Source organism: Melanotaenia boesemani, chromosome 24 (genome assembly GCF_017639745.1).
Source record: "Melanotaenia boesemani isolate fMelBoe1 chromosome 24, fMelBoe1.pri, whole genome shotgun sequence".
Classification (NCBI taxonomy): domain Eukaryota; kingdom Metazoa; phylum Chordata; class Actinopteri; order Atheriniformes; family Melanotaeniidae; genus Melanotaenia; species Melanotaenia boesemani.
Window position 1 is genome coordinate 7,328,831 of NC_055705.1, and position 12,878 is coordinate 7,341,708.

At 40.1% G+C, this 12,878-nt stretch overlaps 1 long non-coding RNA gene across 1 annotated transcript; it reads left to right on the forward strand.

The window, feature by feature from the left end:
* The first annotated feature begins 51 nt into the window (after positions 1–51).
* Positions 52–1,052, forward strand: LOC121635629. Its single transcript, XR_006009489.1, has 2 exons — positions 52–236; positions 309–1,052. It is a non-coding gene; the product is annotated as an uncharacterized LOC121635629 (long non-coding RNA).
* The last annotated feature ends 11,826 nt before the right edge of the window (positions 1,053–12,878 follow it).

Sequence of the window (12,878 nt, forward strand, 5' to 3'; positions counted from 1 at the left end):
GGGGAAATAGTACTTTATCGTCGGGGCGCCGAAAAAAAAAAAAATTGGGGGCAGATTGTGGCAGTATGAGGTGAGTGGCTGCAATATTAACCAATCAGCAGAGGGGGCGACATATTTAAGCAGGCGTAGAGCCAGCTTTGGGAAGTTCATCTGGTCGACAGGTCACCTGACTTCCGGCTGTTGCGGGTATTATCGCCACTGCGCGTGAAACAAGCTCTCGCACCAAGACTGCTGTGGTAGGTTAACCTTGCTTTCCCTTGTACTGGGTTGTCTGGCTAAATGGACGTTAACCGGCTGTGCTCCTGTAGGGAAAACTCACGTATCGTGCCTGCCTCTCGCGCCGAGCCGACTTCCGGGTGTGGCAAACCCCCGTCATTCGGGGGGATTTATCTGACAGCATTTTAACGACACAGCCACCGCTTAGAAGACAGACAGCGGTCCGCGGTGGCGTGTGGATCAGGAGCTTCACAGCCATTCCCCACGCCGACAGACCGCTGCTCGGCTGATTGATGCTGCTTTGCTTATTTTAATTTGTTGGATCCTTTTTAAGTTATTGGGGACGCATTTTATTGTTTGCTGTTCCACTGGAAGCCTGGGACGAGGCCCGCAACGAAGACTGATCTTGGCGGGTGGCTTCCTGTGTGGATATTTTATATTGCAACAGTTTTATGTTTGTTTATTTATTGTCTTTTATTTTGGCGTGCCCAAACTTCATGGTTCTTATACTAATTGTATTTTATTCTTTCTTTTAGTGGCCGGAAACCGTAGGAGTTGGTGGTGCCTTAACGGTGTGGGTCCCTTTTCCTGGTTTGCGCCTCCCCTCCTTTGCATGCTGAGCACGTCTGCCTGTGCTGTGTGGCCAAAGTGCTGTGTGAAGAGTGGTTATCTTGCACGTGTGTCTGGGGTGGTCTTAGTTTGGCTCCCTTCACTTTGTTTGGCCCACCTTCCTCCCGGTAAGCTTCCGCCATCTTTTATTATTGGACCGTGAGTTTCTTTTAGTCTTGTTTTGTTTTATTTATTTTTAAACAATAAAAATTGTTTAATTATTTGGACGCTGGTCTCACGCCTCCTTAATATAACGAACCTGTGTGCTTTGTTGGAGTTCCTGTTATTCCCTGCGGTGAAAGTCCCAGGGTGGCGTTGTCTGCAACTAATTATGATTTACTGGCTTTTAGCCTGTATAGCACTCTGAGCTAATGTGTGTGTATATAACCTCTGGCTCCCCCTAGCTTGCCACATTTACATAGATGGTGTTTGTGTTGAAGTCCAGTCTCTAAGACAGAGAAGCTCATATGGTAAGAACTTGAGTGTGTCTTACATCAGCTAAAGTGTCTCTTCTGTGTTACTTTGCCGGACCCAAGCCCGGATAAAGGAGGAGGGTTAGACACAGAGCAATGCCACACAACTTAACAGTCCTTTGGTTAAATTTGATATTCTAACATTTAACAATAAAGGACAAAATTGATTTATGTAATGTGGATCTCGACAAAGGTCATCAGAGCTTATTTTTAAAAGTGATGTCCAATTTCAATGACAAAAATACAAAAACAATAAAACAAACCAAGAATCAACAGAAAATATTATTTGTAGTTCTAAACATATTTAGGGTGTTTTTGACTCACCTTTTCTTCTTCTTCTTCTTCTTCTTTGGGTTTTAAGGCGGTTGGCAGCTAACTTACTGGTGCATTACCGCCACCAACTGGACTGGGGTGTGGAACATGAGTCTTACCTGTCTAACGTTTAAAAAAAAAAAAACAAACAAACAAACAAACCAAAACAAACAAACAAAACAAACAAAAAAAAAAAAAACAAAACAAAAAAAAAAAAAACTAAATTCTGTACATCAGTCCTGTAGTCCTCAGGAAACTAAATACATAATTGAAACAGACTTCACCTGAGCTTCTCTGAAGAATGTCCTGCAAGTTAAATGTTATCTTTTGTCCCTGCAACAGTGAGACCAATATGCGCCTATCATCCTGAGGGGTATTGCACGAAACCAAGATAAGCGATTAAGCCGGGATATGTTGGTTATCCTGGCTGAATTTAGCCCTAAGTCGGTTGCATGAAAGCAGCTCAAACTAATCCCGGCCAAGTTACTGTGGTGATTTATCCGCTGCAGCTAGCCTGCTCCAGACCAGGCTAACTGCTCAGGCTAAGATTAATCCTAGCGAGTCACCTGCATGTCCAACGTCAATTCTGTGAGGAATTAATGTGTTTTACAGCATGTCCATGGTCTTCCTAAGTATGCTGCGTCATTTTAATCATCCAGTATTAAAATATTACATATACAGTCACTGTACATTTAATCGAAATCTGTTCGTAATCGCAACAGCCTTTTTATATGGATTCGAGTTTTAGTATTATTATTCTATTCTATTCTACAGTCATTTAGCAGACGCTTTTATCCAAAGCGACTTACATTTGAGAGTAAGAACAACACAAGCATGAATTCAAACAAGATGGGACGTCATCATTAAGTGTTAGTCAGACCGCTTTTGAGTCCAGTTAGACCCAGGTGCTGTCGTGTAGTGCTAGTGCATATATATATATATATATTTTTTTTTTAAGTTTTTTTTTTTAGTCATTTTATTTAAATACAGGATCACGATTTCATCACACAATATCAACTTGGTCATAAGTGCATGATTTCATCAGGCCAAGTGTTATATTGCTATGCTAATGAAGACTGCTCGTCAAATTGCTGTCAGAGGTTTTATAAATATGTGTTTTATTGCAGTAATTGAGATTACAAAACACAGCGGATGAGGTTACAAAGGTGTATTCAAAGAAATCCGTGACGAGGGCAATGTAGAATATATAGGTCCAACTCCCCTTCAACTGTTCCCTCTTCATAATGGCTTGCCCTTTATCGGAGGATGTGCTGGACGAGGAAGCCCGCATCCTCAGAAGAGCATTCAGACGTGTCGAGTCTTCAGGGACAGGTCACATCCCCTGGCCTTTGGAGATGACTATGTCATTTAGAGATACAGATTTTCGGTTACTGGATTTCCAGCAGTTTTCTGAGTGTCCGGCTTTTAATCTCAAGATCCAGCTCCATTCCTTGGAGCTTGCTCTTTTTGAGTCAGCTTTTAACATCTGCCAGCTCTATCTCTCTCTCCAGGTGCCCTGAATAAAGCGTTCTGACAGTTTGTGAGGTCTGTAAAGGAAATGTCAATTAGCACAGCAGGATTTGTGCATAACATAGATGTACTTTAGCCAATACTCACAATGTTACCAGGCCGCTTAGGAGACTGTGCAGCATCCGGGTCATGCTACACATTTTCTATTAGCACCACATCACTGACTTCATATCCTTCATGGAATAAATAAGCAGGCCAATCCCATAAAACTGACATGCCTCAAGCCTTCTGGACTCCACTGACACAGTCTCCTCATCTGCAGACGTGCATTCTGCAGCTGCAGATGTGCCTTCCCCCTGCCGTATACATGCAGCGAGAGGACTCGGATTAAGATTTCACAGAACATACCAAGCCTGTGATTTCGAGACACTGTACTAACCGGATCATCTTCTGGTGGCTCCAAAAGTGTAATTATGTTCCCAGACACTGCAAGGTTATCCAAAGTCAGACACTATATTATATTTGATTGTGTTCCATGTGCAGTAGAATTGCAGTACTTTGCGTACCTTGTATGAAGCGGACAGTTTCTGTGGCTGGGACAGAGTCAGTTATTGTCCCTCCCTGGATCCCCTCCATCACTGGCCTCCCTTTATTTAAATGGAGTGCCAGTTCCTCTGCTGGAGTCACATCCTGGCTTGGTGGGCCGCCCCCTGTGCCAGTTCTATAGGCCTTTTTTTAACTGCTACAATCATACAGACATTGAACATGTCAGCAGACACCTCATCTATTCACCTCATTTGTTCACGGTTATCTACTTTGGAGTCACTTACCAGCCTGCAAAATGTTCTTATATTTAATTTTTACTTGCTGCCAGGTCCTTTCATGGCCAGACAGGTTTGTCCTTTATGAAGGACAGAAAGATAAAATAGATAAAAACGTTACATGAGGAAAATAGATTAAATGACACATTGTGGATAATTGTTTGCACCTAATCATACTCAACATTTCCTGAGTAACATGCACCTGCTTGTCACTCTTAAAGTATACAACAGTTAGTGGATTTGAAAAGTAACTCCTTTAATTGTAGCCTAATTATGACAGTTCCAGTGGAGCACTGTTTATTAATTGTACAGTTTTTGACTACTTATGCATTGAGCCGGTCGGCTATTGTCTGCCAGGCTCTCTCGCGTTCTTTACTTATGGCATTGGTATTGCCTTTTTTCCTTATAATATCCTTAACTTCGTCAGAGAACTCCGTCAGGAGCTGTTGTTCAGCGGCCGTGACGTAGGACGCGCGACTTTTATCCATTTCCCCATCGGTGATTCTGTGAGCGATCGCGAGGTCTGCTTCAGTATGCCGTGCACACGCACTTATCCCAGCTATCTTCACCTGGCTTAACCTAGCCGCACCTTCTCATCCTGGCTCAGCAATCGTGCAACCAATTAAGCCAGGATAGGCCGCGCAAGCTAGGTCAAGCTGGGCTTGCTTAATTATCCTGGATTTCTTTATTCTGGTTTCGTGCAATACCCCTCTGGTATTTAGGGCAATATATAAACACATGCTCTATACTCTCTGGTCTACCACATACTTCACAGTTGCCATCTGCATGTTTCTTCATCATAAACAGACTGTTGTTTAGCCTTGTGTGCCCATACCTCATTCTTGACAGAACATCCTCCTCCTTCTTACTTCTGTTTGTATTCCTGCCCTTTCCCACTTTGTTCTGGATGTTGTAGAACCGTCTACCAGTCTGCCCATTATCCCATAATGTTTGCCATCTTCCCTTTATTGTGCATTTAACCATGCTTTTGATTTCCGCTTTACTGTATTTGATTTCTATATCTATGTTGGTATGTCCAGCTGCTTGCTTGGCACATTTATCTGCCAACTCATTTCCTATAACCCCTACATGCGCTGGGACCCACACCAGCGTTAGATTAATACCTGCCTGAAGAAGGTTGTTAACAACTTGGATGATTTCAAATACAATGTCCTGCCTTGACTCTGACCGGAAGTTCTGGATACTGACCAACGCTGAGCTGGTGACTCACCTTTTGTCTCTCCACGATGTTATTTCTTTCTTAACAATGGCCAATTATGCAGATTAGGCGATGACGTCATTTAGCGACTTCTGCCGATTTTCAGGACAGCCAATAGCTACTTTCCTTACTGAGGAGTTGGCAACAGTGGCGGCTACAGACGGAGCGGACAGCTGCTGGACCTTCAGACAAGAACCAGAATGGAGGAGCAGAACCAGGACCAGAACCCCACGAAGAGGAACAAAGCGGGATCATCCTCTGATACCACCGGTCGGCAGGTCAGTGTTGAGGACACTAAAGACACGAGGACGAGTCTCGAGGCTCCGTGTCTCATCCGCCTGTTCTGGTTTTCTATCAGAGGTGAAAAAGAAAAGTAGTAAAAGTTTGTGTTTTCATGTTTTTCCTCGTTAAAACCGCAAAGTATCCGCGTTTCCTCCCAGACAGAACCCAACGTAGGAGCTACGTCTGCAGTACAGAGGAACGGAGATAATATATCACGTTACTTTTACACAAAACGTGGCGTATGGCGCGTTCACGTTGTCTCATAATTCCGAGCGTCCGAGAGTTGTTGACGTCATTATCGAGCAGTTCCCGCTTTAAATGCTGCTGGACAATGGCTCCATCAGCAGTATTGCTGAGTCATGGTAGTTACTCCTGATAGGAAATGTTTCTCCTGGACGAAGGAACATGAACTCATTCAGTTGGATCCACACCAGAAAAATAACAACATGTAGGTGACTTCAGTCCTTGTTTGAATGTTGTTCCCTCAGTGAGGTTTTTAGTTCCTCGTATCCTCCTGAAACACTGAGACAATCTTACTGTAACAGTCCAGTAACCTGCTGGAAGAAGTTCACAACCACACGACTGTCAAGATAACCTGTAATGATTGTTAATCTCAGTTAGTTTACTTGATATGAAACATGCAGAAAAGCAGAACTTTACACGTTATTTAATAGTTTTAGTTCAACTCGACCATTTTAAATTAGCTCTACGTAACTTTTTATTTACTTTTTTACTTTAGTCAAAGCCTCTTTTTCTAATAAATAAGCTTTTCTATATTGGACTAAATGTTTAGTCCTTTTCTTTAACACACAGAGTATTTTCTAACATCAACTTCAGGTTTGTTCATATTTCAGATCATGTTTCATTATTCTAGTAAAGATTTACAGGTTTCTGTCTTTACACGGGATTTCAATAGTAGATTTTTCTGGTAGTATTTTCCTTTGCCAGATATAGTTTCCCCTAACTATAATACACAGTTTCAGTTCAAACATCAGTGTTTTTATTTATTTCTCATGTTTACACACATGTCAGCTCATCTGTGGTTATTCTAGTAAATATGAGGAGATTTAATTTTTCTCTACTAAACTTGTTTGTGGATTCAGATTCTGGTCGACTGTATTTTCCCTTCAGCCAGAATCTGTTTCCCCATAAAACTTTAGTAAATAATATTTATATATATTTACTAGAGAAATGAAACATGATCTCTGTGTAAAATGAAACAATTCCAGTTTTAACACACTGGTCTTTCTAGAAAGGGGATCCTGGTTTTGATAAAGTAAAAATCCAGCCATAAACATCGACCACAGCACGTGTCTCTGCTTCACTTCCATCCATTCATTCATTTGCTGTCCCTGCTTAGTCCAACACAGGGTGGTGGGGGGGTGGAGGCCATCCCTGCTGCTATCAGCTGAGAGGCAGTTTCCACCCTGGACAGGTCACCAGTCCATCACAGGACCAACACAGAGACAAACAAGCTCTCACTCACTCCAATGGAGAGTTCAGAGACATCAATGAAGCTAACATGCATGTTTTTATGTGGACAACATGGAAACTCATCCCTGCTTCACTTTAGTAAAGAAAGTCCAAACCTCTGCACATGTACAAGAGTCAGAAAAGATGACGTGACGTTTCTGCTAAATATCACCTGGAGAAGGGACAGAAATGATGTCAGAGCAACTTTCTTGGAGGGAAAAAGGGATGATATTTACTAGAGTAATGAAACATGATCCAGCCTGCGTGTAAATAAAAAGCTGATGTTTGAACATAGATTGGGCTTCAAAGAGAGACGATATGACCGACTGTATTTACAGTATGATGGGATGGAACTTTATGCTATCAATGCAAAGACGTTCAGATCGTATTTTCCCTTTATGGAGGCCACGTTTTGGATCAGAAACATCCAGAAACAGCTTCTTATTTGCAGTGGAAACATGGACTAAATGTATTAAATTCTGTTATATTTCATATCAAGTAAACGGAGCCAAAGAGAGTAAAAGTCCTTCCAGGTGATCTGGATGGTAGTTCGGTTCTAAACTTCTCCAGCGTGTTATTGGACGTCACTTCTTTCCAGTATCTGTGTCATCAACGTCATGACGTTCATGCATTAGAACTTTGTTAAATGATGATGAAGCTGATGTTGGAGGAAATGAGAGTTTAGGCGACACTATGATTGTTTAAATGTTTCAGCAGCTCTTCTCACTTATTAGAAACCAATAGTTTAATAGTTGGTCCAGACTCAAGCAAACCTCAGTGAGGGAACAACAAGCCTCAAACAACAAGTGAAGTGACCTGCATGCTGTTATTTTTCTGTTTCCGTGGTGAAATAGAGCGTAGTCAGGAGGATCCAGCTCTACTGAACGAGTGCATGTTCTCTCGTCCAGGAGAAATATTTTCTATCAGGGAGAACGACCTCGGCTCCACAACGATGCTCCATAGAGCCGCATTAAACTCATTCACACAATTCTACCTGCTGCACTTTTTCTCTACATCTTATCAAACTGGATCGATTTCTACAAACTGTGACGTCTGCTGAAACACTAAAACAATTACTGCATGTAAACTAGTTTTAACATTGGAAATGGAAAGAATGGAGTAATAAAGCTCATTTCTACCTGTTATATTTTTAGTTTTCTGTCTTTCTGTATCAGGTGATGTGGAAATATTCTGTAAAGGGTGGTAAGCAGAGATGGACCCATGCTGTAGCTTTTATTTATTTATTTTTACTGTATGTATAACACGGGACTTTGTACGAATCAACATCAGCTGACGGAGGAACTTCCAGCGGAGTTTAAGAAGTGAAAACAGACAAATATTCTTGCCAGGATCGCAGTCGTATCAGCCACGTGCACAAAGATGCACATGCATGAAGAAGGAAAGAATATTTCTACTTCCTGATCAGTGGAACTGTTGTCTGTTATATCAGCCGATCACTCTGACTGATCAGCTGCTGTGTGAAATCATTACGCTATCAGAGATCTGAAAACGGTGCTAGCAACAGAGAAGCTGATCAGCTGATCATCAACAGCCAATCACGGAACAACAGGAGAGAGAGGAGGAGGAGAAGCCATATTATTACAGACCTGTGGGAAGTTTTTTCTTTTGCAGTGGCCCTCTTTCTGGCTCGTGATGCCATTCTGTTGCTTATTTTGTGAAAGGAGGTGATGTGACAAAAATGCTTTCAGGTAAAAAGAAGAGCTCCGGACATCAAGTTGTTGTTTAAAAAAATGATGGTTTATCACAAAAAGTGACATCTTAAACAGATATGCATCTCTGTGAGGTCTCCGGCCAATTTTGAGGATCCCCCTGAAAACATGTGTAAGGCATCCTTCTGTACCTTTCAGACAAAGACATTCCTCAGTCCTAAACTGACCAATCCTGTGAAAACACAAATGTTTACACACATGGTGTTGTGTGCTGAGTCCAGTCTTCAGGGCATCTAAGAACCTTATATGGTCAAACCTCTGTCAGCCTTACATTAGCCTGTCTATACACGGAGTCTAAAATTCACTACTATTAGCAAATTGCAGTCCGCTTCAGCTGCAACCCAGAATGATCCCCATCTATGTCATTTTAATCAATTCTAATCATGAAATGTTGAGAATAAGATACTTTACTTTAACCTCCTGACTACCAGTAGTATAAATTTGTCCTTTGTGGAGGACATTTGTAAACCTGAATATCTCCATCCCCCTTTCACGCTATTAAACCCACTCATTTTGTTCTCTAAAAAGGACATCCAGGGCTTTTGAATGGCACCACATTTATAGGGGTGGGGCTTTGGGAACATCCTGTTTTTTCCTCACGGAAAATGGCGTTCATTACCACAATCACATTTCATAAGAAGAGGAAAAGTAAGTGCAACTTCTTTTTGTGCAAATGTAGTCCTGAAGTATTATTGTAATATTTCTTTATGATATCTCTTGAGAACACATTAAACCATTTTCTAAATGAATATAACAACATTTTACCACAACATTTAAGAGTCTGAGAATTGTCTTCTGTAGTGGACATTTGTAGCTATTTCCTGAATTTTGTTCTGTATTTTTCAGTTAAGAAGAACAAGTTTCATTGTCAGAGTTTTCTCATTACTCTTCAGACAGTCGGGGAAATTAAAAAAAATATTGATTAAACAATTTTTTTTTCTGGTAGTCAGGAGGTTAAATGAAGGAGTGCGGGTGTTGAACTCTCTCACCCAGAAAAGTGTGGGAGATGAGGGAGGATTAATTCTCTTTATAAGTTTTACACAATTAGATAAATCAGTTACCATCATTAATGTGTTAGTTTTGACAACTTAATATTTATTTATATAATTCATGTTAACACATAAACTTTTTAAATTATTGAGTAAATAATAATTTCTATTTAAATATCTCTGGGAATAGTGAATGTTTTCTACAAAAGACAGGGTCTGCTAATCCAGGACAATAAATTCTAAAACATTGTCTGTTATTGTGGTGGCTTCTGGCTTTCTTCTGCAAATTCCTCACGTTTTTAACTGTGTTATTGCTGCCATTCGTTGCATCTAGCATCAAACTCAGTCAGTCACACTTCTGGGAATCAGTCTGTCCAGTTAGGAAGTAACACTGATTGTAAATCAACTTTGTCAAACATTTAATGTTATTGCACTGCATTAGCTGCTCAATTAAAGCCAAACCTAATTACTTATTTGATCCTAAACCACACTTAAACCAAAAACCAGAGTAAACTGCTTTACAACTTAGAGCTCCATCGCTTCCAAACCAAAGAACTGATCCTAAGTCTCGCCAGGCAGAAGGGCCCAGTCCTCTACAACGGATCAAGAGTCCACATTTTCCCCAAATACATTCCGGACGTCAACAAACGACTTGTGGCTTTCTCCAAATCAAAGAGGAAGCTTTACGTGGTGAAAATTCAGTTTGGCCTTTATTATCCAGCCACTCTGCAGTTCACCCACAACGGGAGACGTATGAAGTTCACCGATCCTGCAGAGGCACTGCTCTACATTAGTAATGTTGGTGCTGAGGGTATACTAATTAGTGCTAATCACTCGTAAGAGTGATTGGGCTATTTGACCTTGTTATTGTTATATCAGTCAGTTTTTTATTTATTTATTTTCTTTCCCTTATAAGATTCCTTATTAATATCAAGGCGTATTATACTTACCAGGATATGTGTCGAAGGTCATCCAACACATTGTTCTTGGGGTTCATGTACGTTTAAAGGAAAAAAAGATATTCATTATTGTGGGTAGCATGCAAACGCAGGTTTGCAGTAGCTTGAAGTTCATAGGGGGGTAGTCTGTTTAAGGCCTGTATGTATGCTGTTTGCAGTTTTGATGTAGTTTTTTGTCTTTGTTTTTTCTTTCTTTTTTTTATCTTTTCTTTCTTTTTCTTTTTTTATCCTATATACAGCTAGTGAGCCCTTTTGTGTCTTCTGTTGTACTTTTGTGTTTGACCGTGGTACCTTTGACTTGAAAACTTCTAATGGCACAGAGTAATTCACATCCAACCCTGGGTAAAGATAATGTTAAAATTATAAGCTGGAATGTGAAGGGTTTAAATCAAACAGTTAAGATAAAAAAGGTTCTCTCACATTTCTAGGTGTTGGTATAGCCTTTCTACAAGAAACCCACCTTTGAATCTGAGATCAATCTAAACTTTGCAGGGACTGGGTTGGACAAATGTTCCATTCACAATTTAATCACAAAAGTAGAGGGGTAGCCATACTCATCCATAAAAAGATCCCTTTCATCGACTCAAATACTTTATCAAATCCAAATGGCAGATTTGTGATGGCCGTGGGAAAGCTGTTTCAACTTCAACACTTGGTGCTGGTCAGTATTTATGGGCGGGTTATTGATAAGACTTTCGAATAGACTAATTTTAAAATACTAAAAATAAGGATATATTTGGCCATTGTTGAAACATTTGTAATATAGCTTACATATTCATTAATGTAAAAAAACAAAATTAAGAGATTTTTGTGTTTTTATACTTGAATTATTAGGATACAGCCTCAAAAAAAATCATTTGGGGCGACCATGATTTATGTTAAAATTAATATATTTAATGTTACTCATAGTTTAACAAGTATTGCTAATTAAATTGACGGTTTGAGAAGGACAGACATGTCTGACTTTTAATTTTTTGTAAACTATGATTCTATAAATTTAGTCTATCCTTGCAGTGGCTCCCTTCTAATGCAGTTACAATGCTTAATTTCTTTTATCTAAAACCCATAAAACTGTTATTAAATGTGTACAGTTAGTACCCACTTAACTATAGTATACCATTGATTAATATTTGAGGCAAAACGGATGGATATTCTGTTTCGAATTTAGTACGGTTATTTTCATTGGTTTGTTACCCCAAATGACAGATGGTCGCCCCAAATGATGAGAAAAGTGCAGGTAGTTAAGTCTATTTAAAAAAAAATACACAATACAGATTAGACAAAAGAAAACTGAACAAACTTTTTATTCAAATAACATTTAAACAATTCAACATTTGAATATCACACATTACGTTCTCCAGGAACTCACATTGGACAGGGATGAACAATTGTATTAAAAAAATGAACAGGTTGTATAGATGAAATAAAATCAGAACAATTTCAAAGTAAACAAACACCAACATAGCTGCATGGATTAGATCAATGCTAAAAGGACAAAAGTAATATATAAAAATTCTATGAAATTTAACCAGATGAAGTCAGACATTGCTTTTCACACCATGTTTCAACAGAATTATTTAAAAAAAATAAACTCATGAAACAGGCCTGGACAAAAAGATGGTACCCTTAACTTAATATTTAGTTGTACAACCTTTTGAGGCAACCACTGCAATCAACGATTCCTGTAACTGTCAATGAGACTTCTGCACATCTCAGCAGGTATTTTGGGTTCACGTCCTCATAAGCAAACTGCTCCAGTTGTCTCAGGTTTGAAGGAAGCCTTTCCAGACCACCATGTTCCAGCTCCTTCCAAGATGCTCAAGTAGGATAGGTCAGGGCTCATAGAAGCCACTGTAGAATAGTCCATGTTTTCCTCTTAGCCATTCTTGGGTGTTTTTAGCTGTGTTTTTGGGCTCATTGTCCTGGTTGCAAGACCCATGACCTGCGACTGAGACCAAGCTTTCTGACACTGGCAGCACATTTCTCTCTAGAATCCCTTGATAGTCTTGAGATTTCATTGTACCTGCACAGATCAAGACACCCTGTACCAGAGGCAGCAAAGCAGCCCCAGAACATAACAGAGCCTCCTCCATGTTTCACAGTAGGGACGGGTGTTCTTTTCTTCATATGCTTCGTTTTTCCGTCTGTAAACAAAGTGCTGATGTGTCTTAACAAAAGTTCCACTTTTGTCTCATCTGTCATAGGACATTCTCTCAGAAGCTTTGTGGCTTGTCAACCTGTAGTTTGGCTTTTTTATGGTTTGTTTTCAACAATGGTGTCCTCCTTGGTCATCTCCCATTAAGTCCACTTTGGCTCAAACAACGA